The sequence below is a fragment of the Spinacia oleracea genome, chromosome 1 (assembly GCF_020520425.1).
Source record: "Spinacia oleracea cultivar Varoflay chromosome 1, BTI_SOV_V1, whole genome shotgun sequence".
In the NCBI taxonomy this organism is placed as follows: domain Eukaryota; kingdom Viridiplantae; phylum Streptophyta; class Magnoliopsida; order Caryophyllales; family Amaranthaceae; genus Spinacia; species Spinacia oleracea.
This window is the reverse complement of record NC_079487.1, coordinates 79,753,595-79,775,857: the sequence shown is the minus strand read 5'-3', so window position 1 is coordinate 79,775,857 and position 22,263 is coordinate 79,753,595. Positions and strand designations below refer to the sequence as shown.

The window sequence follows — 22,263 nt, the reverse complement described above, 5'->3', positions numbered from 1 at the left end:
TCTAATACTCTCTGAATAACTCTGTAACTCCCGGAAATCATCAACTTCTCCACTCTATAAGGAAGGAAGGGATCCAGCTACAGATTGCAGATTGTGCAGACGAAGGAGATACAACTTTACGAGTTTGGAGAAGCTTGTAAACCCGAAGTTTAAATTTTCACCAACATAAGCATCATCTATAGTTATTCCTAGCAGATTAGGGAGCCCTTTGAGAGTGGTGAGTGGGTCGTCCTTTAGTCGTGAAGAAATCAAGTACAATGAGTTCAAGTTATTAAGCTTGGCAATCCAGCATGGTAACTTCTCCAATACACCACCTAAGTAGAAGGGGTGGTGATGTTATGTGTTGTATATCAAGTATCTCGTCAAAGCTCATTGATTCTAAGCTAAGTGATCGAAGAAGTTTCATTCTTCTATTGCGCGACAAAGTGGCATCCCATGTTCTTTACTGAGCTTTGAGATTTGCAGCCTCCTTAAATACTTAAGATGCCATAATTCATCTAGTATACTGACCTTATTGGCTGCTACACATGCTAGTTTTTGTAGCTGTTTGAAATTTTCTAACATCCCATCTTGTATATTCACGACATTCGTCTCTCGATTTCCAATAAGAAGATGGTGTAAGTGTGACAGTGCGCTATTTCTTTAGGAAGCTCAACTAGTAGAGAACGTTTGAGATCTATAGTTTACAAGTTCCTTAGATTTCCTATTGGTTAAGAGAGCACTTGGACATCTGTGTTTCTTAGACTCAAATATCGCAAGTCTTGCAGATTTCCCAACTCTTCAGGGAAATGGTTAATTGGAGCATCTTCAAGGTCTAATACTTTTAAAAGTCGGGCAACCTTTAGGATCGAGTTTAAGTAAGACTTAGAAAATAAATCAAAGTTGGAAACTGAAAGGAGAGACCGAGTACTGGAGATATTAAGGACCTCTAAGACACTCTTGTTGGTAAAATCTGGATCAATGCTGAATCGCCGAAAATTCTTTCTTGTGTAGAAATCACTTTTTCGGAATGATTATCATCTCACGTAGAATATCATGTATAATCTGTTTCTTTTAGAAATGGTGTTAACTACGTTTTCACTCACCATATCTGTTAGGTTATGATACATATGAATAAACATAAATCATGCGGAAAAACCATAAAGTCAGGAAACATATTATTTACACATAATCATTTAGCATAATTCAGATGCATACACTTTGTAGCGTGCCCTCCCTAGCTGCGCCCGAACCGAACAAGAACAAGTCTTTAGGACTCCAAGTGTCGTCCCTCCGTAGATAGTCCACAGCACGTCCGGATCCGCCTTAAGCTTGACCAACTAGAATCGCCCTTAAGGTTACTAGGATTTTCGGCTATTTGGGTTGCAAGTGTTTGGCTGATTTTTGCTTGAAAATCTTACCTTTTGAATACTTCAAATCTCGATGTAAATATGTGACCCTAGGCACCTATTTATAGAGTTTATGGAAAGGAATTATAATCCTACTAGGATATGGATTTATTAATTAGAATCCTATTAGAACTCTAAATAATAAATTTAATCTTTTAGGATTAGGATTTAATTAATGCACGAATTCCAATAGGATTAGGATTCGTTACGAACACGAGTGTTGCACGACCACGAGGAACGCACGCACCCGCGCAGGCCTTGCGGCTCACACGAGCAGGCGCTGCCTCGCAGCCCACGAGCATAAGCCCGTGCGCGCCTATGGCCTTGCTGGGCCTGGCCTTGCGCTGGACCTGGCGAGGCTGTGGAAGCTCCGTGTTAGGGCGCTTGGCTTGCTGGGCGCGGGCCTGGCTTCGTGCTGGGCCTTCGTCTAGCAAGCCTCGTCCGATGCTAATTCGTACGATGCGCTTCCGATTAAATTCCCGGTTCCGGAATTCATTTCCGATACGAACAATATTTAATATTTCCGATTTCGGAATTAATTTCCGTTTCGAACAAATATTTAATATTTCCGTTTCCGGAATTATTTTCCGACTCCGATAATATTTCCGATTCTGACAATATTTCCGTTTCCGGCAATATTTTCCGATACGTACCATGTTTCCGTTTCCGGCAACATCTACGACTTGGATAATATTTATATTTCCGATACGATCCATATTTCCGTTTCCGGCAATATCATCATTTCCGGAGTATTCATTTGCTTGCCTTTGACGATCTTAGCTCCCACTGAAACCAAGATCCGTCGATTCCGAATATCCATAGATGGAGTATTTAATGCCATTAAATACTTGATCCGTTTACGTACTATTTGTGTGACCCTACGGGTTCAGTCAAGAGTAAGCTGTGGATTAATATAATTAATTCCACTTGAACTGAAGCGGCCTCTAGCTAGGCATTCAGCTCACTTGATCTCACTGAATTATTAACTTGTTAATTAATACTGAACCACATTTATAAGACTTAATATTATATGCATACTTGGACCAAGGGCATTATTTCCTTCAGTCTCCCACTTGTCCTTAGGGACAAGTGTGCATTTCCTAATTCCTTTGTCGCTCGATGCTTGCTCTTGAACATAAGGTAAGAGTTGTCATCCTTATTATGTCCAGAGGTGTTTCTCGGTTTCAGAGTTCAACTGATCAAATAAACAGATAATCATTGCCTATGATTCATCCGAGCACGGCCATGCATTTTACAGTTTCTAGCTCTCCGAGTGGCCTTGTACAACTTTTAAGCATCTCATCCCGATTTATGGGAGGACAATCCCAATCTTGCGATCTTGAGATTAGACTTCGTTTGATAGGTGATTACCTGAGCGTTGCCTTTATAGCCTCCTTTTACGGTGCGACGGTTGGTCAACGTCAAAGTAACCAGTTCTCAAACAAGTAATCTCAAATCACTCATGTATTGAGGATTTAGTGTCTAATAATTTTAATGAAATTTACTTATGATAGATTTTTATCTCTTACAGTAAAGTTTCATAGGTCTGTCCGATACTAGTCTTCCCAAAGTAAGTATCTATGCAAATGATTGAGACATTGCCATGTCCACATAGTTCAAGAAACAGAACTACTAGTCATCTTGCATTCTAGTCGTCTAACGTTTTCTATGCGTCCAGCTTTATAGAAAACTCCTACCAGGGACCATTTTCAACTTTTGACATTCAAGTTCACTTGATAGACATTTCTTAGTCACAGGGCTGGTCCTGACAGTCTATCTTGAATATTTCGTCAAATTGAAGGGACTCATCATTTAATAAACCACAAATTAAATGGAAAATGAATTCTATTCATTTATTGTGAATGATTAACCAATAATGTTTTACAAAGTATTAAACTCTAAAACTTTAAAACATCAAATAAGGACATCAAAGCCATTCTCCAAAATGCTTGATTCCCATAGCTGCACTGTGCGAGTTGTGCTTCGCCTGCGGCAGAGGTTTAGTCAATGGATCTGATATGTTGTCATCAGTTCCAATCTTGCTTATCTCGACTTCTTTTCTTTCAACGAACTCTCGTAGAAGGTGAAATCTACGAAGTACATGCTTGACTCTTTGGTGGTGTCTAGGCTCCTTTGCCTGTGCAATAGCTCCGTTATTATCACAATACAGGGCTATTGGTCCTTTAATGGAGGGGACTACACCAAGTTCTCCTATGAACTTCCTTAGCCATATAGCTTCCTTTGCTGCTTCATGTGCAACAATGTACTCCGCTTCAGTTGTAGAATCCGCAATGGTGCTTTGCTTAGCACTTTTCCAGCTTACTACTCCTCCGTTGAGGCAGAAGACAAACCCAGAATGTGATCTGAAATCATCTTTGTCGGTTTGGAAACTTGCGTCCGTATATCCTTTAACAATTAATTCATCATCTCCACCATAGACCAGGAAGTCATCTTTGTGCCTTTTCAGGTACTTCAGAATATTCTTGGCAGCAGTCCAATGTGCCTCTCCTGGGTCTGACTGGTATCTGCTCGTAGCACTGAGTGCGTACGCAACATCCGGGCGTGTACATATCATAGCATACATTATTGAACCAATCAATGATGCATATGGAATCCCATTCATTCGTCTAAGCTCAACAAGTGTTTTTGGGCACTGAGTCTTGCTTCGAGTCATTCCATGAGACATGGGTAGGTAGCCTCGCTTGGAGTCTGCCATCTTGAACCTATCAAGCACCTTATTGATATAAGTGTTTTGACTAAGTCCAATCATCTTTTTAGATCTATCTCTGTAAATCTTGATGCCCAATATGTACTGTGCTTCTCCTAGATCCTTCATCGAAAAACATTTCCCAAGCACAATCTTGACAGAGTTCAACATAGGAATGTCATTTCCGATAAGTAATATGTCGTCGACATATAATACTAGAAAATCAATTTTGCTCCCACTGACCTTCTTGTATACACAAGATTTGTCTGCGTTCTTGATGAAACCAAAGTCACTGACTGCTTCATCAAAAGGTATATTCCAGCTCCTGGATGCCTGCTTCAATCCGTAGATTGATTTCTTTAGCTTGCATACCCTTTTATCATTCTTTGGATCCTCAAAACCCTCAGGTTGTGTCATAAACACAATTTCTGTTAAAACGCCGTTTAAGAAAGCGGTTTTGCAGCGATTGCTAACATTATCCGAACAGACTTTAGCATTGCAACTGGTGAAAAGTTTTCATCGTAATCCACAACATGGACTTGCCTGTAACCTTTTGCAACCAATCTAGCTTTGAAAACTTCAAGTTTCCCATCCTTGTCCTTTTTCAGTTTGAAAACCCATTTGCTTCCAATGGCTTGGTAGCCATCTGGCAAATCAACCAAATCCCAAACTTGGTTTTCAGACATGGAGTCTAATTCAGATTGCATGGATTCTTGCCATTGCTTGGAGCTGCTCGTCATAGCTTGCTTGTAAGTCGCAGGTTCATCACTTTCAAGTAATAGAACATCATAGCTCTCGTTCGTCAAAATACCTAAGTACCTTTCCGGTTGAGATCTATATCTCTGCGATCTACGCGGGGTTACATCTCTAGATTGTCCATGATTCTCACCAGAAACTTCTAAAGATCTTTGAGTTTCATCCTAAATGTCATCTTGAGCATTCTCTAGAGTTTGTTATTCGACTCGAATTTCTTCGAGGTCTACTTTTCTCCCACTTGTCATTTTGGAAATGTGATTCTTTTCCAAAAAGATACCATCTCGAGCAACAAACACCTTGTTCTCAGATGTATTGTAGAAGTAATACCCCTTTGTTTCCTTTGGATAGCCCACAAGGATACATTTGTCAGATTTTGGATGAATTTTGTCTGAAATTAATCGTTTGACGTATACTTCACATCCCCAAATCTTAAGAAAAGACACTTTTGGAGGCTTTCCAAACCATAACTCATATGGAGTCTTTTCAACAGCTTTAGACGGAGCTCTATTTATAGTGAGTGCGGCTGTATTTAGTGCATGTCCCCAAAATTCTATTGGAAGTTCGGCCTGACCCATCATTGACCTGACCATGTCTAGCAAGGTTCTGTTCCTCCGTTCTGACACACCGTTCCATTGTGGTGTTCTAGGAGGAGTCAATTCTGATAGAATTCCACATTCTTTCAGATGGTCATCAAATTCATAGCTCAGATATTCACCGCCTCTATCAGACCGCAGTGCCTTAATCTTCTTGCCTAATTGATTCTCTACTTCACTCTGAAATTCCTTGAATTTGTCAAAGGATTCAGACTTATGCTTCATTAGGTAGACATAACCATATCTACTGAAGTCATCAGTGAAAGTGATAAAGTAGCTGAAACCACCTCTAGCATTTGTACTCATTGGTCCACATACATCTGTATGGATTAAACCCAATAGTTCATTTGCTCTTTCTCCAACTTTAGAGAAAGGTTGCTTTGTCATTTTGCCAAGTAAACATGATTCACATTTACCATAATCCTCTAAGTCAAATGGTTCTAGAATTCCTTCCTTTTGAAGTCTTTTCATGCGTTTCAAGTTAATATGGCCTAATCGACAATGCCACAGATAGGTGAGATCTAAATCATCCTTTTTGGCATTTTTGGTATTTATGTTATAAACTTGTTTGTCGTGATCTAATAAATAAAGTCCATTGACTAATCTAGAAGATCCATAAAACATCTCTTTAAAATAAAACGAACAACTATTGTCTTTTATTAAAAAGGAAAATCCCTTAGCATCTAAGCAAGAAACAGAAATTATGTTTTTAGTAAGACTTGGAACATGGAAACACTCTTCCAGTTCCAAAACTAGCCCAGAGGGCAACGACAAATAAAAAGTTCCTACAGCTAATGCAGCAATCCGTGCTCCATTTCCCACTCGTAGGTCGACTTCACCATTGCTTAACTTTCTACTTCTTCTTAGTCCCTGTGAATTGGAACATAAGTGTGAGCCACAGCCTGTATCTAATACCCAAGAAGTTGAATTAGCAAGTATACAGTCTATAACGAAAATACTTGAAGATGGAACGACTGTTCCGTTCTTCTGATCTTCCTTTAGCTTCAAGCAATCTCTCTTCCAATGCCCCTTCTTCTTGCAGTAGAAGCATTCGGATTCAGAAGTGGGTTGACTGACCTTCCTCTTTTCAGACTTGACGCCAACTTGCTTAGTTGGGCTGGCCTTTTTGCCACCTTTCTTGGCATTCCTCTTCTTTCCAGATTTCTGGAACTTGCCCCCACGCACCATAGGCACATCTTGCTTATCACTTTTGAGCGTCTTTTTAGCGGTCTTCAGCATACCGTGAAGCTCAGTGAGCGTTTTGTCCAGACTATTCATACTGTAGTTCAGCTTGAACTGATCATACCCGTTATGAAGAGAATGGAGGATGGTGTCTACAGCCATTTCCTGAGAGAACTGCTGATCCAGCCGACTCATATTCTCAATGACATGTGGACTTACGGGCTCGCCTTTCTTAAGCTTGGTCTCAAGAATTTGCCTATGAGTCTCGAATCTTTCGACCCGAGCTAGATCTTGGAACATGTTCTTTAACTCACTGATGATCGTGAAAGCATCTGAGTTGATGAACGTTTTCTGTAGATCTGCACTCATGGTTGCAAGCATTAGACATTTCACATCCTTGTTGGCATCAATCCAACGATTGAGGGCTGCCTGAGTGACCCCTTCGCATGCGGCTTCGGGCATCGCCTCTTCCAGGACATACTCCTTTTCTTCCTGCATAAGAACTATTTGCAAGTTCCTTTTCCAGTCAAGGAAGTTTTTCCCGCTCAACTTCTCCTTTTCGAGAATTGATCGAATGTTGAATGAATTGTTGTTTGCCATAATTAAAACTACAATTGAAAAATAATAAACAAATAAATAATCATTCACAGTTTCTCTTAATAAACTTAAATTCTAGCATACATGCATAATTCAATGTTTATTAAGCATTTTATTCAAGTTATGTGTTCCGGCAGGTGTGAATAAAATGATTCCAAGATCCTAAAATCCATTGAAGAATTAAGCACATTATGTATTTAGACTCAATTCTAAAATCTTTTAGGTAAGCAAAAGCCTTTTGCTAATAGTCTAGAAACTACTCTTGGTTGATAGGTACGTCTAAGAACTTATTAGGTAAACCTATCGATTTTGCCACGACATAAAAGGACTCCTTACTTATATCGTTGAGTTTCACCAAAACTAACATGTACTCACAATTATTTGTGTACCTTACCCCTTTAGTATCGATAAGTAACACCTCGCTATGGCGGAAAACTATTACTAAGATCGATGTAAAGGATATCCAAGTAAGTGTTATTTTGGCATGACACCTTTTAACTCAATTTTTAAGTTTGGAACTTAAGGCTCTTACTATGTTGGTTAGATTTTAAGTGAACTAAAATCCTTAATCATGCAACATAATCAAGCTTTGATCTCATGCATATTTAAGACATATTTAAAAGCAATAAATAACTTAAAGCATGCATAAGATAAATGTGATCTAGTATGGCCCGACTTCATCTTGAAGTTTCAACTTCAAAGTCCGTCTTGAAAATGGATTGGAAACTCCGTCTTGAATCTCACCGTGGGAGGCGCCATTTTCTTCAAATAGGATAAGCTATAATTAAACTAATTACAACTATTTGATGGTACGCAGACCATATTTGAATTGAAAAACAAATTTGGTGCTTTAGACCAATTACATTCAAATTAATGGTACGCAGACCATATTTTCTATCCTATTTGGGCCATACTAGTCACTTCATAACCTGCAAAACAGTACATATACAATATATACCATTCATCCATTCATTATCATTAATGACCCACATAATTGGTTAGTGAAAACACTTTGTATGCATCACATAAATATTTACAGCAATTAATTAAGGGCACCAATAATCTACCAATTATTCAGTCCTTATTAATTCTAATCAAGTTGTTTAACCTTAAAGGATTTGTAGACCTAATCAAGAGTTTATGACTAAAATTGCTCCCACTTAAACCAATAAATTCATATGCTTTACTAATTTTAAACATAAAAATGTATTTCTAGTCTAACCGGAAACATACAAATTTAATTAAAATTTAAAGCTCATATAAATTTATAATTGAATCCACTTATTTAATTTATTTTCAGTCGAATTTAAATTAATTTAAGGTTTTTAATTTTAGTAAAATAATTAGAATAAATAAAAATTTATAATAATTATAATATTCAAAATTAAAATCCAAGAAAACAATTTAAATTATTAATTTCAACGTTAATTAAAATTATTTTTGAACTGAAAAATTCAAATTAAAATTTAAAACGAACCAATCGGGTCAAGACAAGGCCATGGGCTTGCGCCCATACCTCGTCAAGTCCAACAAGCAACAAACCCCTTGTCGCTCGATTGATCGTACCGCAAATCCCAAGCATCAACGCACCAATGCGTCAGGCCCAGCGAGCCACGCTTGCGCGCAGCCCACTCGCCCAACGCCTTGGCGCGCTGCTGGGCAACGCTCGCTGGACAGGCCAGCCAACGCTGTCCGCGTGCACGTTGTGCTGCGCTTGTCGCTACCTTGGCGTGCTGCCTTGGCGTGCTGCTGAGCGAGGCAGCGCATGTGTGGCGCAGCATCCATCGCTGCCCACGCGTGCTTGCCTTGCTCGCTGCACTTGCCCGCCCGTTGCCCCATCGCCCACATCGCGTAGCACACGCCCCTTAGGCGCACAGCCTTGCGCATGCCATGCTCGTTGCTCGCTGCATTCGTACCGCACGGGCGACGAGCTCCCTTGCTCGTCGTCTCGTGCCCACACTGTACAACACCCCTTAAGGGTAACACGTAGCTTCCATTGCTTTGTGCGTGCAACATTGATGGGCGTTTTCATAAAAAATTAAAATTTTTAATTTAAAATTAATGACAAATTAATAAAACATATTAATTTCATAATTTTAGGGCGAAAATTCGAAAATTTATTAATCAATTAATTTCCGATTAACATGGACTCAAATCTAGGTCATAAAAATTAAAAATTTAACATAAATTAACAATTTTTATGGTGGATTTTAATCATGGATACCTAATTAAATTATTAATTAATTATGAAAAACAAATCAATTCTAAATTATTCGAATTTCAACAAATTAATCATAATTACAAATTAGGTTGTATAATTAACAAGGCTAGGCATTCATAATTGTTAAACATATACAGTAGGTCAATCAAAAACTCAAGATTTATCAACAAGAATCGTAAATACTTAATTTAACATCTTAAATTTACAAACTTTTGCGTTCGAAAAACTAAAACCTCCGAAAAGTCATAGTTAGGCTTCGAACTTGGGAATTCTGGATTCGGCCGAAAAAAAATATTTTTGTCAAAATTTTAGAATGCCTTTTACATGCGAAATTGACACAAAAATCACTCGATTTGGATGAGTAACGAAGAAACTGCCGGAAAACTGCGTACATATAATTAAATAAACGCAATTTGCAACTAATTACGAAAATTAATCACCCCTTTAATTCTTTGCAAATTTGTAAAATTTAACCATGTTCATGCAATTTAGATTATGAAAATAATAAGAGGCTCGTGATACCACTGTTAGGTTATGATACATATGAATAAACATAAATCATGCGGAAAAACCAGAAAGCCAGGAAACATATTATTTACACATAATCATTTAGCATAATTCAGATGCATCCACTTTGTAGCGTGCCCTCCCTAGCTGCGCCCGAACCGAACAAGAACAAGTCTTTAGGACTCCAAGTGTCGTCCCTCCGTAGATAGTCCACAGCACGTCCGGATCTGCCTTAAGCTTGACCAACTAGAATCGCCCTTAAGGTTACTAGGATTTTCGGCTATTTGGGTTGCAAGTGTTTGGCTGATTTTTGCTTGAAAATCTTACCTTTTGAATACTTCAAATCTCGATGTAAATATGTGACCCTAGGCACCTATTTATAGAGTTTATGGAAAGGAATTATAATCCTACTAGGATAAGGATTTATTAATTAGAATCCTATTAGAACTCTAAATAATAAATTTAATCTTTTAGGATTAGGATTTAATTAATGCACGAATTCCAATAGGATTAGGATTCGTTACGAACACGAGTGTTGCACGACCACGAGGAACGCACGCACCCGCGCAGGCCTTGCGGCCCACACGAGCAGGCGCTGCCTCGCAGCCCACGAGCATAAGCCCGCGCGCGCCTATGGCCTTGCTGGGCCTGGCCTTGCGCTGGGCCTGGCGAGGCTGTGGCAGCTCCATGTTTGGGCGCTTGGCTTGCTGGGCGCGGACCTGGCTTCGTGCTGGGCCTTCGTCTAGCAAGCCTCGTCCGATGCTAATTCGTACGATGCGCTTCTGATGAAATTCCCGGTTCCGGAATTCATTTCCGATACGAACAATATTTAATATTTCCGATTCCGGAATTAATTTCCGTTTCGAACAAATATTTAATATTTCTGTTTCCGGAATTATTTTCCGATTCCGATAATATTTTCGATTCTGACAATATTTCCATTTCCGGAAATATTTCCGATTCCGGCAATATTTCCATTTCCGATAATATTTTCCGATACGTATCATGTTTCCGTTTCCGGCAACATCTACGACTTGGATAATATTTATATTTCCGATACGATCCATATTTCCGTTTCCGGCAATATCATCATTTCCGGAGTATTCATTTGCTTGCCTTTGACGATCTTAGCTCCCACTGAAACCAAGATCCGTCGATTCCGAATATCCATAGATGGAGTATTTAATGCCATTAAATACTTGATCCGTTTACGTACTATTTGTGTGACCCTACGGGTTCAGTCAAGAGTAAGCTGTGGATTAATATAATTAATTCCACTTGAACTGAAGCGGCCTCTAGCTAGGCATTCAGCTCACTTGATCTCACTGAATTATTAACTTGTTAATTAATACTGAACCGCATTTATTAGACTTAATATTATATGCATACTTGGACCAAGGGCATTATTTCCTTCAATATCAACTTCAACCAAACTTCTATTCACAAGTTCATTCACATAGTCCTCTGCTGCATCTTCAAGTGATTTGCCTAGCTTGTTGATTTTGTATGAAACCCTCTGCAATCCAAACCCGAAATAGCTTGTTTCCGTTAATAGAGAAACCTTTAGGAAACATACAAAAGTACAAAAAACACGGCTTAATATAATATGGCAATTCATAATAGCTTAAAAGTAGTATTTTTTTTAGTGCTTGATAAACGGCAATTTCTTCCAAGCTCGACGTTAATGCTATTACACATCTTATTCCATTCAGACGGAACCTTCTTCTTAGTTGACAAAAGCCCTGCTATTGCTACAATTGCTAGTGGCAACACTTTGCATTTCTTCACCATGTCACGTGACGATTCTTCAAGATCACGAGGACACTTCCCTTTACCAAAGATTTTATGAATAAAAAGATCCCATGCTTCTTGTTTAGGCAAAGGTTTAAGATCAAAGACATGAACCCCTACTGATGCTTCCCATTCTAGAGCGATGTTGTTTTCTCGTGTTGTCATTAGTGTCCTACTACCCTTATTATTAGAGCGCAATGTAGCTTTTACCAATCTCCAAAGCTCTATGTGCCAAACATCGTAAAACACAATAATGTAACTACATAGTGTAACAAGATTTATATAAATTAGTACACCTATAAAATAATCTTAGTTCCAATTTACTTGGACCACTTTGACTGATACAAGAAAGTAGGAAAATAAGTTGACGTTGTATTTTATTGTCTGGTACTTGATAGTGAAGTACTTTTTTTTCTTTGTTATAGTTAGTGAGAAGTGGGTCATTGATTTTTTAAAATAACAGTGAAAATTCCTTTTAAAAAATTTATGAAAATAATTTGGAAACAATTGTTATAGAGGAAAGAAAGTGGTACGAGTAAATCGGGACGGATGAAGTACACAAAACACAATAATATAACTTTGACAGCTAACTGTTATCCGTTACTATTTACCGCTAATTGCTACCACTAGTTTTTATGAACATGGCTCAAGTATTAAGTAAGTAGGATTTTGTATGGACATCAACATCATTTAAGAGTTCCCTTATACTCCGTATAATACTATAAATAACAAATGAATGTTGTAAAACAAAATGCCAACGACGATAAGTTGAATGCAGCAAAAAGTAAGTTAATTATATTAAAAATAAGGCGAGTAAAATAGGAGTAGCTTAAGAGTAAAGTACCTCTTGTCCTGCAGGCTAGTCCTTAGTATAGTGATGATGGATTCTTGAGAGGCATCAGGTTCTAGAGATGGCTCCCTTTGCACTTGATTAAATATGGTCTTCAACAGCTTCTGTAGATCCCTTCTTTTGTATGATTGGGAGACAATAACCCAAGCATATACATCGAAATCCTTCCTAACTTTCTCATACACTTTTCGAGCAAGGGTTGTCTTCCCAATTCCTCCCATACCCACCATTGCTATCATTAATTGTTCTTCCATGTTCAAATTCATTAACTAAAACAGTTCTAACTTACGATCCTCGATGCCAACAACCTCAAAGTCATCCATGAAGAGTGAGGAAACTCGAGGGTCTTGCAGATATTCATAGCCCTCATCATCATAGCCCTCATCATCATAGCCCTCATCCTCTGTTGTGGTGTTGAATCAATATCGTTCCCTTCTGGTGCTTATCTCAGTTATGTCTGGTTTGATGATTTTGGAGGCTAACTCATCCTTGTTGTTGTTGTTGTTGTTGTTGTTGTTGTTGTTGTTGTTGTTGTTGTTGTTGTTGTTGTTGTTGTTATTGTTGTTGATGATGTTTCTGATGCTGTTTGAGTAGGAGGTATTCATCAATGACATCCTCGATATTGTAAGCAACCTCTCTTACTTGCATTAGCCATTCGTTGATGGTATCGTCTTCTTCAGATTTCCTCTCAGCATTGTTCAGGACTTCTTTGATGCTTCCTAGTTCCATTTGCAAGTCTCTAACATCTTTTGACAGACTACCTAGAAACTCTGCCTCTACACTTAAGAATGCTGATAGCTTTTCCATTGCAATGTTCACCACACTCTCAACCATTTTTTGTTTAAGTTTTTAGCAAATGTAATTGCCAGCTTTGGATTTGGATTTGGATGAACTGTTTAAAATAAGAGAAACCAGCTTTTGCTTATAAAGAACCCCCACACAAAAACTTCCATAAGAAATAATTCATACCTTGTCAGATCAGGTAAATTATATCCATGGCCTGCAGGCTCAAGAAAAGAACATTCTTTACTTATTCAAATTGATACAATCTTCGACCAATCCATGTAAGCAATATGTCTATTATACACCCCCGTGTAAAATTTATTATGTAAGAATTTGGGATTCTTTGCTTATTTTTTTTACCAAAGTGTTTGCGTCTAGCTAACTTTACCAACTGTACCTGCTTTATGTTTATATAGTTTCAAATCGATCAGAACCATTCTTACCTGATGATACGATAACACGAAAATAAATTCTTTAAGAATAATGGAATTTCTTTGTTCAGTAATTAATCTTCTGAAATCCATGAAGATCGACTTATTAGTTTCAGCGTATCGAGCATATATACATGAACCCCTGCATGTGATAATTGCTATGCTAAAGGATCTCCCCTGTTACAGCTTGCTTTTCTATAGTACGTTCGTTCATGAACCCTTGTGTTATGCTACTAATCCTCCTTACTCTATAAAATTGATGTCTTGATATTGGAATGTACAAATGCTAACACTTATTTAAGGAAACAACTCAGTGCATTCATTCATAACAAAATTCCTCCGTTTTGACATATCTTCGTTTATAAAGTTGCGATTCTTGTGAATGTACGCAGTATAACTTTAACTATTAATATATACAAGCAGTGACGGATCTTGAACAATTTACGATGAGAGCCAATAAAATAATTTAGCAGTATAATATTTAATTTATACAATTATATTCAAATTCGTGGGGGGTGGAACTAAAAGTACACTATGAAATTTTTCGCCGGGAGGGTCGAGCCTACCCAAACCAGCATGAAGAACCGCCATTGTATACAAGTACCAAATAGAGAATATTAAGATTTAAGAGTATATTTTTATAACTAATATAAGTATATATACAAATTATATGAGTCTCAGTAACCGGTATTGGTGCAAATCGTATTACTCACTTTCCTAGGACTAAAAGTCTATCTAAGATAGGTCACATGAATACATGATCAATACCCTCTCTAGCATTTGTGGTTTAGATTTCTCTTGTACGTGGCTCATTCCCACAATAAAAAAAATTTAATTAATAATAATTAATAATCAATTATTAAAACTATAAAACATCATACTTAGACAAATCTTAAAAAATTTCACATAACAATATTTTTCCTAACGTGTTAATTACAAAAGACACCTTAGGAGAATAATTTAAAAGTCAAATTCTTATACTGGACTTGAACCCTGAAGAATTCTGATAAATACATCTGTGAGGGGGTCGAAAAAGCACGAGGCTAATGCGTGACCTTGTCCCTCGTGGGTGTGACGATTCTTTTTATTCAATCAAGTGTAATTGGATTTCCTGTGAGTATACACCCAATTGACTAGTAATATAGGAGTCGCCATTCAGTTTTTAACGACAATGAGAAAAACTGACAAAACCCGGTTATCGTGACATAAAGGGAGTGCAATTATGTTTGACCACGACGGCCGTAGGTTCCCTTGTGATCCCTGGTGTGGGGATCTCTCAATATACACCCGCAAGGTAGAGATTGAGGGTTCTGGGGACTGTAACTACCGAGAGGAGTACTTCGCTCGTCGATAACTCCAGAGGCAGGATATCCTTACTAGCTCAGCATAAATAATTGAAGGGACATGCGTTAACTATTAAACTAATCTGAGTTGATTTTAGCAATATGCAACATATAATACTAATTCGATCGTGATTATCTGATTTAAATATCATTAAGGGACCTAGCATGATAATCCGATTTTCCAAAAAATATTATATTTGTTAGGCGTGATAGAACAATCAGATTAGGTTAGTTTAACAGTTCATAAAAAGGGCGAGGAAAGCAGTTAAATCATCGAAAAGGGACACATTACGACGCACCCTTGAGAGGTGCGTCACGGTTCTCAGAAAACTAACCACTTTGACTTTGCTATTTCTCCTTTTTATTTAACGAATCTCAATTATGGGACAGGATACGTTCTGTTCGATTTATGGATCGATTGCGACAGAACGCGTGAACAGTTTCGCAGCGTGAGGCTTAGGCTAAGGGTTGGAGTCAATACTCAGAATATAATTGTGTGTTGTGTGTGTTATTTTCACGTCGAATTTAGGGGCCTATTTATAGGGAAGAGTTCGTGGAAAGATAGAATTGCAGAGTTCTAATCCACAAAGAATTAGGAAAAAACACGTACCTAGGTATTTTTAGCGCCAAGAGCCAGGCGTTGAAAATAGGGTCTGGGCTGTTTTCTTTAGTCAGATTCGGATTCCTGAAATCCGTAGAGTTTGAGATTAATTCGAGTCTTTTAGCGCGTATCAATTTTATGACGGAATGCGTCTGGGCCCGTTACGAACTCTAGGCTCGTTAGGATTTTAATTAATACGTAACTCTTATTTCTGAATCATATTAGGAATAAGATTCTCGCAGTTTTCTATCTCATTTAGGATTTATGTTGGAATGCAACACCTAATTCTGACAGGTTTCTATCTTTTATGATTTGCCACTTTTAGAAGCTACCTTTTACGGCAGTTACTATTTTTAGCAGGTTTCCATAAATAGCAGGTTTCGGGTGAAATGAAAAGGGGAATTGAGATTCGTTTATTTCATAGGAGATGCGTTGTCAAGTGGAGATTTACGTTTTCATCATCGAACCTTTCCCTTGCGTGAATGGGGACAAAAGTAGGTGTCTACAGTTAGCCCCCACTTTGACTGAGTCTTGGAGTAAGACGATGGTCAAAGTATTAGACGGAGTGCGTCACACAAGCCACGGTGTATTGTGACCTGTTTTGCGAGGGTCTCACGAGCCCCCGAGTGATAACTTTGACTTAAGGGTCATCACTTGAAGTGTCGACATATCCCTCACGTGTCATTGGGATTTGTCAACTGATAGTATAGAAACTTCCTCACTTTGTCATTGGAAGGATCTAAAGGTGCGTAGAAACTTCCTCACTTTGTCATTGGGAGTAGCTACAGAGTTTTTCGAAATCAAAGCTATAAAGTGTAATTGGGCCTGGCCAAGCCCAATCACGAGGTAAAAACGTTTTTTTAAAGATTCTCATTTTCAGGGCTAGCTAAACGAGAAAACCCCCTTGTTTTTATAGGACGTAAAACGAAGGAAAATCCAGCACCCTTGTTTTTATAGGACGTAAAACGAAGGAAAATCCAGCAAAAGTTATCGCTGCAGCGACTAAGGACCTGCGCGGTTAGTGACGCAGACCCCGCCAGCTGAAGATGGCGAGCCTGTCCGCTGAGGGTGGACGCCCCGTCCGATAGAAGTGGACGAATCTGTTTTGATGTTTTGAAAATAAGGACCTACGCGGTTTGTGACGTAGACCCCGCCGGCTGAAGATGGCGAACCTTGTCCGCTGAGGGTGGACACCCCGTCCGATAGAAGTGGACGAATCTATTTTAAAATTTATTTTGCTTTTTTGAAAATAAGGACCTACGTGGTTTGCGCCGTAGACCCCGCCGGCTGAAGATGGCGAGCCTATTTTAAATTTGAAGACTTTATGTTTTTGTCGAAAACTGAGGACCTGGGCGGCTAGTGACGCAGACCCCGCCCGCTGAGGGTGGGCGAACCCTGTCCGCTGAGGGTGGACGTCCCTGAATTCGTTTTCTTTTCGATTTGGGAACTTGCGCAGTTTGTGACGCGATCTTGCCGACTGCAGATGGGCAAGTTCCTATTTTCTTTGGTTCTTTGTGATTTCTTTTGAGAATTTCTTTTATTCATTCTTGCAAGAGCGAATTCTTTCGAGGGGTGCTCGAATTTAGTTGTAACCTGAACGTGGGCTGACAACGTGTTCAGACGGATCTTTGTCTTGCGACCGTCCGCTTTCGTGATTTTGAGCTAGTCTTTACGGCTCGACTTGGTCTTTGATCAGAGGACCGTGCACAAGCGTCAGTGACGTCCTTTCGATGAGGTCGAACCTATTTGTTGTTCTTTTTTTGAGATATCCAAACACGCTATGGTGTATGGCGCAGTCTGGGAATGTGATTTTGATCGCGCGCTCCTCGTTGGAGTCTATTTTTTCGCGAGCCCCCAAGCACTGGGGCTCGTCGGTTGTTTTTCGCATCTTGTAATCATGTTTGGGGTCATGCTCGTATGTGCGAGCGACCTCCTATAGTAGTGTGCTACTTTAGCGAAGCCGTGGAGTGCGACTTTAGTTTTCAGGCGACATCCGGTTTTAGCTTGGCCCGGATTAACCCTTTGACAGACAGACATTTTTTATTTGGAAAACCAATGACTTGACGACACATATTTTTGGTGTTTCGAAGAATGACCATGATATTTAACTTGCTTTTTTTTTGAAAAGTGTACATGAGCATTTTCTGAGACGAGACTAAGTTTCGACCAAGCTTTATTATATTTTTTAATTTTTTTTTTCTTGCTTATTTGGGAGCTAAAGGTGCTTTGGGCTTGATCCTACTTGCAATAGGGCCTCGTGTTTAGCAACACGGTCTTAAGTCCTTTCCTGTTCCGTGTTTTGTGAAAACTGGGCCTTGGGCTGCATTTCCAGCGCCCAAGGCCAGGCGTTAAACATTTCGGCGCCCACCCGTGGGCGCTGAAAGTCCTTTCCTAATAATATTTGACTTTCGGATTTCCTAACACGTCTCCGAATGGGATCAGGATGTCATGGGGTGCGTTCAGCTATATATAAGGGCTAGATACGTCCCTTATTTTCTACTACTCTCAAATTCTTTCTTTTCTTTTTGTTGTGCTTTAATTATTCACTGCTTTTGCCATGTCGATCCCTACTTTCTCACTCCAACGGACTGTTAGCGTTGGCTACGGGCCCTTACTCCCACAGAAAAAACTTTGTTAAAAGAATACAGCTTAGAGGCACTTTTAGGCTTACAACAAATTATATTGATTATAGCTTTCTGCATGCTGCCCTAAGCTTTTGGGACTCCGATCATCATGTTTTTTCCTTTCGGGGCAATGAAATATGTCCTTTGCCTGATGAATTTGCTGCGATCCTTGGTTATCCTACTAATGCTACTCCTGTTACCCCTGGCACTATTGAAGAGGGTAAAACAACCATAAGGGCTTTCCTAGGGCTAGATGATAACATGTTTGCTGAAATTGTTGTAGATGATAAGGTTAACTTGGCGAAACTTGTAAAACACCACTTTAGGCCTAGTAAAAAAATGACTGAACAGAAATTGAATATTCGAGCCCTTGTATTTTGCTTGTTGAATCATTATTTGCTGTCGAATAACAATGGTGAGTTCGGTGACATAAGGTTGATCCCCTTGATTAGCCAGATGGAAAGTTGCTATTCTATCATGCCGTTGGTTGTTGCCGAGACTTTGCTGAGTGCGGATGAGCTGAAGAAGGATGCCAAATCCGAATATTTAAAGGGGAGCCCCCTATTGCTGCAGGTAATCGATCTTTTCCTTGCGCACATGTATGTTTTTTTTTTTTTTTTTTTTGCGTATATTTCTTTTTGCCTGGGGCTGAGTTTCAGCGCCCAGGGCTGGGCGCTGGAATATTCGGCGCCTGGTCCTGGGCGTTGAAACTGCGCCCCATGAATCGTTTTTTCTTTCTTTTCATTCTTTTGATTCGATCGTACCTGTTTTTGCAGATTTGGCTTGCGGAACGGCTTAAACTTTTGGAAGCTCCTGCCGATCCTAAACATTATCGCCCTATAGCTTTGGGTAACCGAAAATACTTGCACCAAGGCCAGGACGAGGCCGAATGGACCTCCTTTTTTACTTATGGCATTTGTTCTATTAAGTGGGTGGTACCATGGTGGGGTTTGACTACTATGACAGGGGGGTCTGATGTATCGGTTTATGTTTCTTTGTTGGGGCTATCTCGTCCCATTTATATTTTCCCTTACCGAGTCATGCGTCAATATGGTTTAAGGCAGACTATCCCCTTTTCTAATACGGTACCACCTAAGGTAGCGGCCTTTTCACAAACACGGGTCTTAGCGTGGGCTAAGTATTATGATGGTCCCCCGCGTTGGGCCGTAGCTACAAATGGCTTTTTGGGTCTTTCTGAAAATTACAAGTTGTGGATGAGCTCCGATGACAAAGATGTGAGGACCGAGGCTCGTAATGGGGAGCCGGCTGAGCTTTTGATACCTCGTATTCGTGTTAAGTATGAGGGTCCTGATTCTGCCAGACCTCGTACTTATAGTATTAAGACTGTGAAAGCTCGTCCTGATCGAAAGCGAAAGGAAGTTCCTCCCCGTTCCAGTTTCAGGCCTAAAAAGATGCCTAACATGAAGGGGCCTGTTGTTGTTAAAAGAAATGCAAGCTCTCGCGGAGATCTTCGCCGGAACAATGTATGGGTTAGGAAGGCTCGACCGCCTGTAGAAACAGTGGCTAGTCTAGTTGATGATAATAACCCTTCTCCCACCATTGCCTGTGCCTTCGAGGCTGAGCGGGCTATAATTGAGAATGTTTCTGAAGCCTTGACATCTTTGGAAGTTAGTGTCCAGGAGCCGGTTCTTATGGAGATTGATATTGGGGGAGCGCAGAAGACTGTGGGGGTGGATCCTGCGAACATTGCTCTCTACAAGACTTTATTTGATGATCCGGAAGAACTAGAGTAGTGTAGTTCTTGCTAGGGTGCAGGTTCCCTTCTTATTATATTTTAATAAAGGCGTATTTTTAGTTTTCATTTATTTTTGTTTCTCCTGTATTTTATATGTCTAACACTTTTTTTTTGCAAAGAATATATTATTATTTTTTTATTTGGACCGAATCCTTGGTAAGGATTGCCTACGTATCTTGTCAGAATCAGGTCGCGCGTAGTTCTAGCTTTAGAATAAGTTCTAGTATGCCGGATTTCGGTAGATATGTCCTGAAGTGGAAACATATTACTTAATCGGTCAAATGAGTGAAGTATTTATCATTATTTTCATCTGCCGTTTTTTTTTGCCATAGGTTGCGTAAAATTCGACTAATTTGTATAGCTATATTCTTGGTAAACCTATTTGGATACGTACTGTACCCCCCAAGTGTTCGTTATTTTTCCGTTGTGTGCGGATAAAATGACGAGCACTTTCAAAAAGAAAACTTTTGGCAGGCAGAGAGTTTCAACGCCCAGGCTGGGGCGTCAGAAATTTCGGCGCCTAGCCCTGGGCGCTGAAAATGACTTGGGCGGTCAATTTTTCCTTTGCTTCACATGTTCTTGCGTTTATTTCTATTCCCTTTTTTTTTGTGCCTTGATATTTTGCTTCGTATTTAAAGTTAATTTTGAGGCTATCTTGGAGGCTTTTTTGACTGTTAGTGTGAAATGCACTTTTGTCTGGATTAATTTTTTCTATTGGTGACTTGAAACAGTTTTGAAAATGGAGTTAGGGTGCGGAAGTTATGAAGATCTTTGTGTAGGCTTTGGAGGTGGGTTGTTAGTGAAGGGTATGATGGAATCTATGTTTTATGAATCTGTTTTTTTTTGTAACATTTGCATTGTTTTTAAATTTTTGATTTCCTTTGATTTTGGGTTGCATGGATTGGCTCTTATGATGACACTGGTTGGCTTTTTAGGTTTTGGGGATATGAATGGGATAGTGTGGTTTATTTTGTGGGTTTCGGGAATTGGTTCCCATGGCACTATTTCAAAACCGAGTGGGCTTTGTTTGTTGGGCCTAGAGTGGGCCGCTTCTTTATTTTTGTATTTTGCAAGTACATTTGGTGTTTATTTAGTGTTAGAATAAAATTTTTAGGAGAAATATTACGCCTTTATTGATTCGGAAAGTAAGGAAAACACACTGAAATAAAACTGACCCATATTCTAAAGGGCCTTAGGACCATCTAAAGTCTCTATTATTTTTTCTATCAATCTAAAGAACTACTAGGCGCTTTTTACTAATGGTGCTCTATGTGGCTCAAGCCTGGGGTTTAGTCTCGTAAAACTTCGGTCCTTCACCGGTACTCATCTTGAATTCCATTCCTTTTGCATTGACCCACTGATATGTCTTCACCCATCCGTTCTCGACCTCTTCTAGTGTTGATGCAGGAGAGATTAACCGGGTTGGATCGAAACCTTCATCTTGTAAAGCTAGGGTAGTCATCACAGTCTCGTTCTCCATAGGCCTCGATTCGTTAAACAATGTCCATAGAGCCTGGTTGTCCAATATTTCAGCTGTTTTAGTCTTGGCGAGGTGGGGTGCCTCATCCAAGGTGTGGCAGTCATGGAAAATTTCAAATGCGGGTTTTAGCAAGCCATCCTGAACGAAGGGTTCAGGGAAATCACAGCATGGGTGTTCTTCTCCTTCCCGAATGAACATCCCGTTAAGGGTCCTTTGATATGGGGGAAGGAGGGTGGTTTGTTTGGTTTTGTTAAGGCGTAGCCTAGATAGGCGGTCAGCAATAACTTCCTCCGTTGGTTCATAACCTAAGCCAAAGGGAGTAGATTTGTCGGGAAAAGGATGGAATGTGCATTCCTTCTTCCTTATGCCCAATGGGGTTCCTGGAAAATAGCCTTGAGCTAACAGCATTCTAGGGATGACTCGGGATGCATGCGGGTCTAGGAATGCTGGATCATAATCTTCGATGAACTGGATTGTTTCTTCCATTTGAAACCCATAAAGGTCGTCTGCAGCTTCAGCCGTTCCAACCATAGTACAACTAACGTCGAGAGGAGGGGCGCGGATTTCTAGTATTACCCCGTTATGGTTAAGTTTAACCATTTGGTGCAAGGTAGAAGCCACACCTCCTAAGTCATGGAGCCAAGGTCGCCCCA

General features: G+C 39.6%; 1 pseudogene; it reads right to left on the bottom strand.

The window, feature by feature from the left end:
- Positions 1-54: 54 nt before the first annotated feature.
- LOC110776056 (disease resistance protein RPM1-like) lies at positions 55-13,426 on the bottom strand (annotated as a pseudogene).
- Between the last annotated feature and the right edge of the window lie 8,837 nt (positions 13,427-22,263).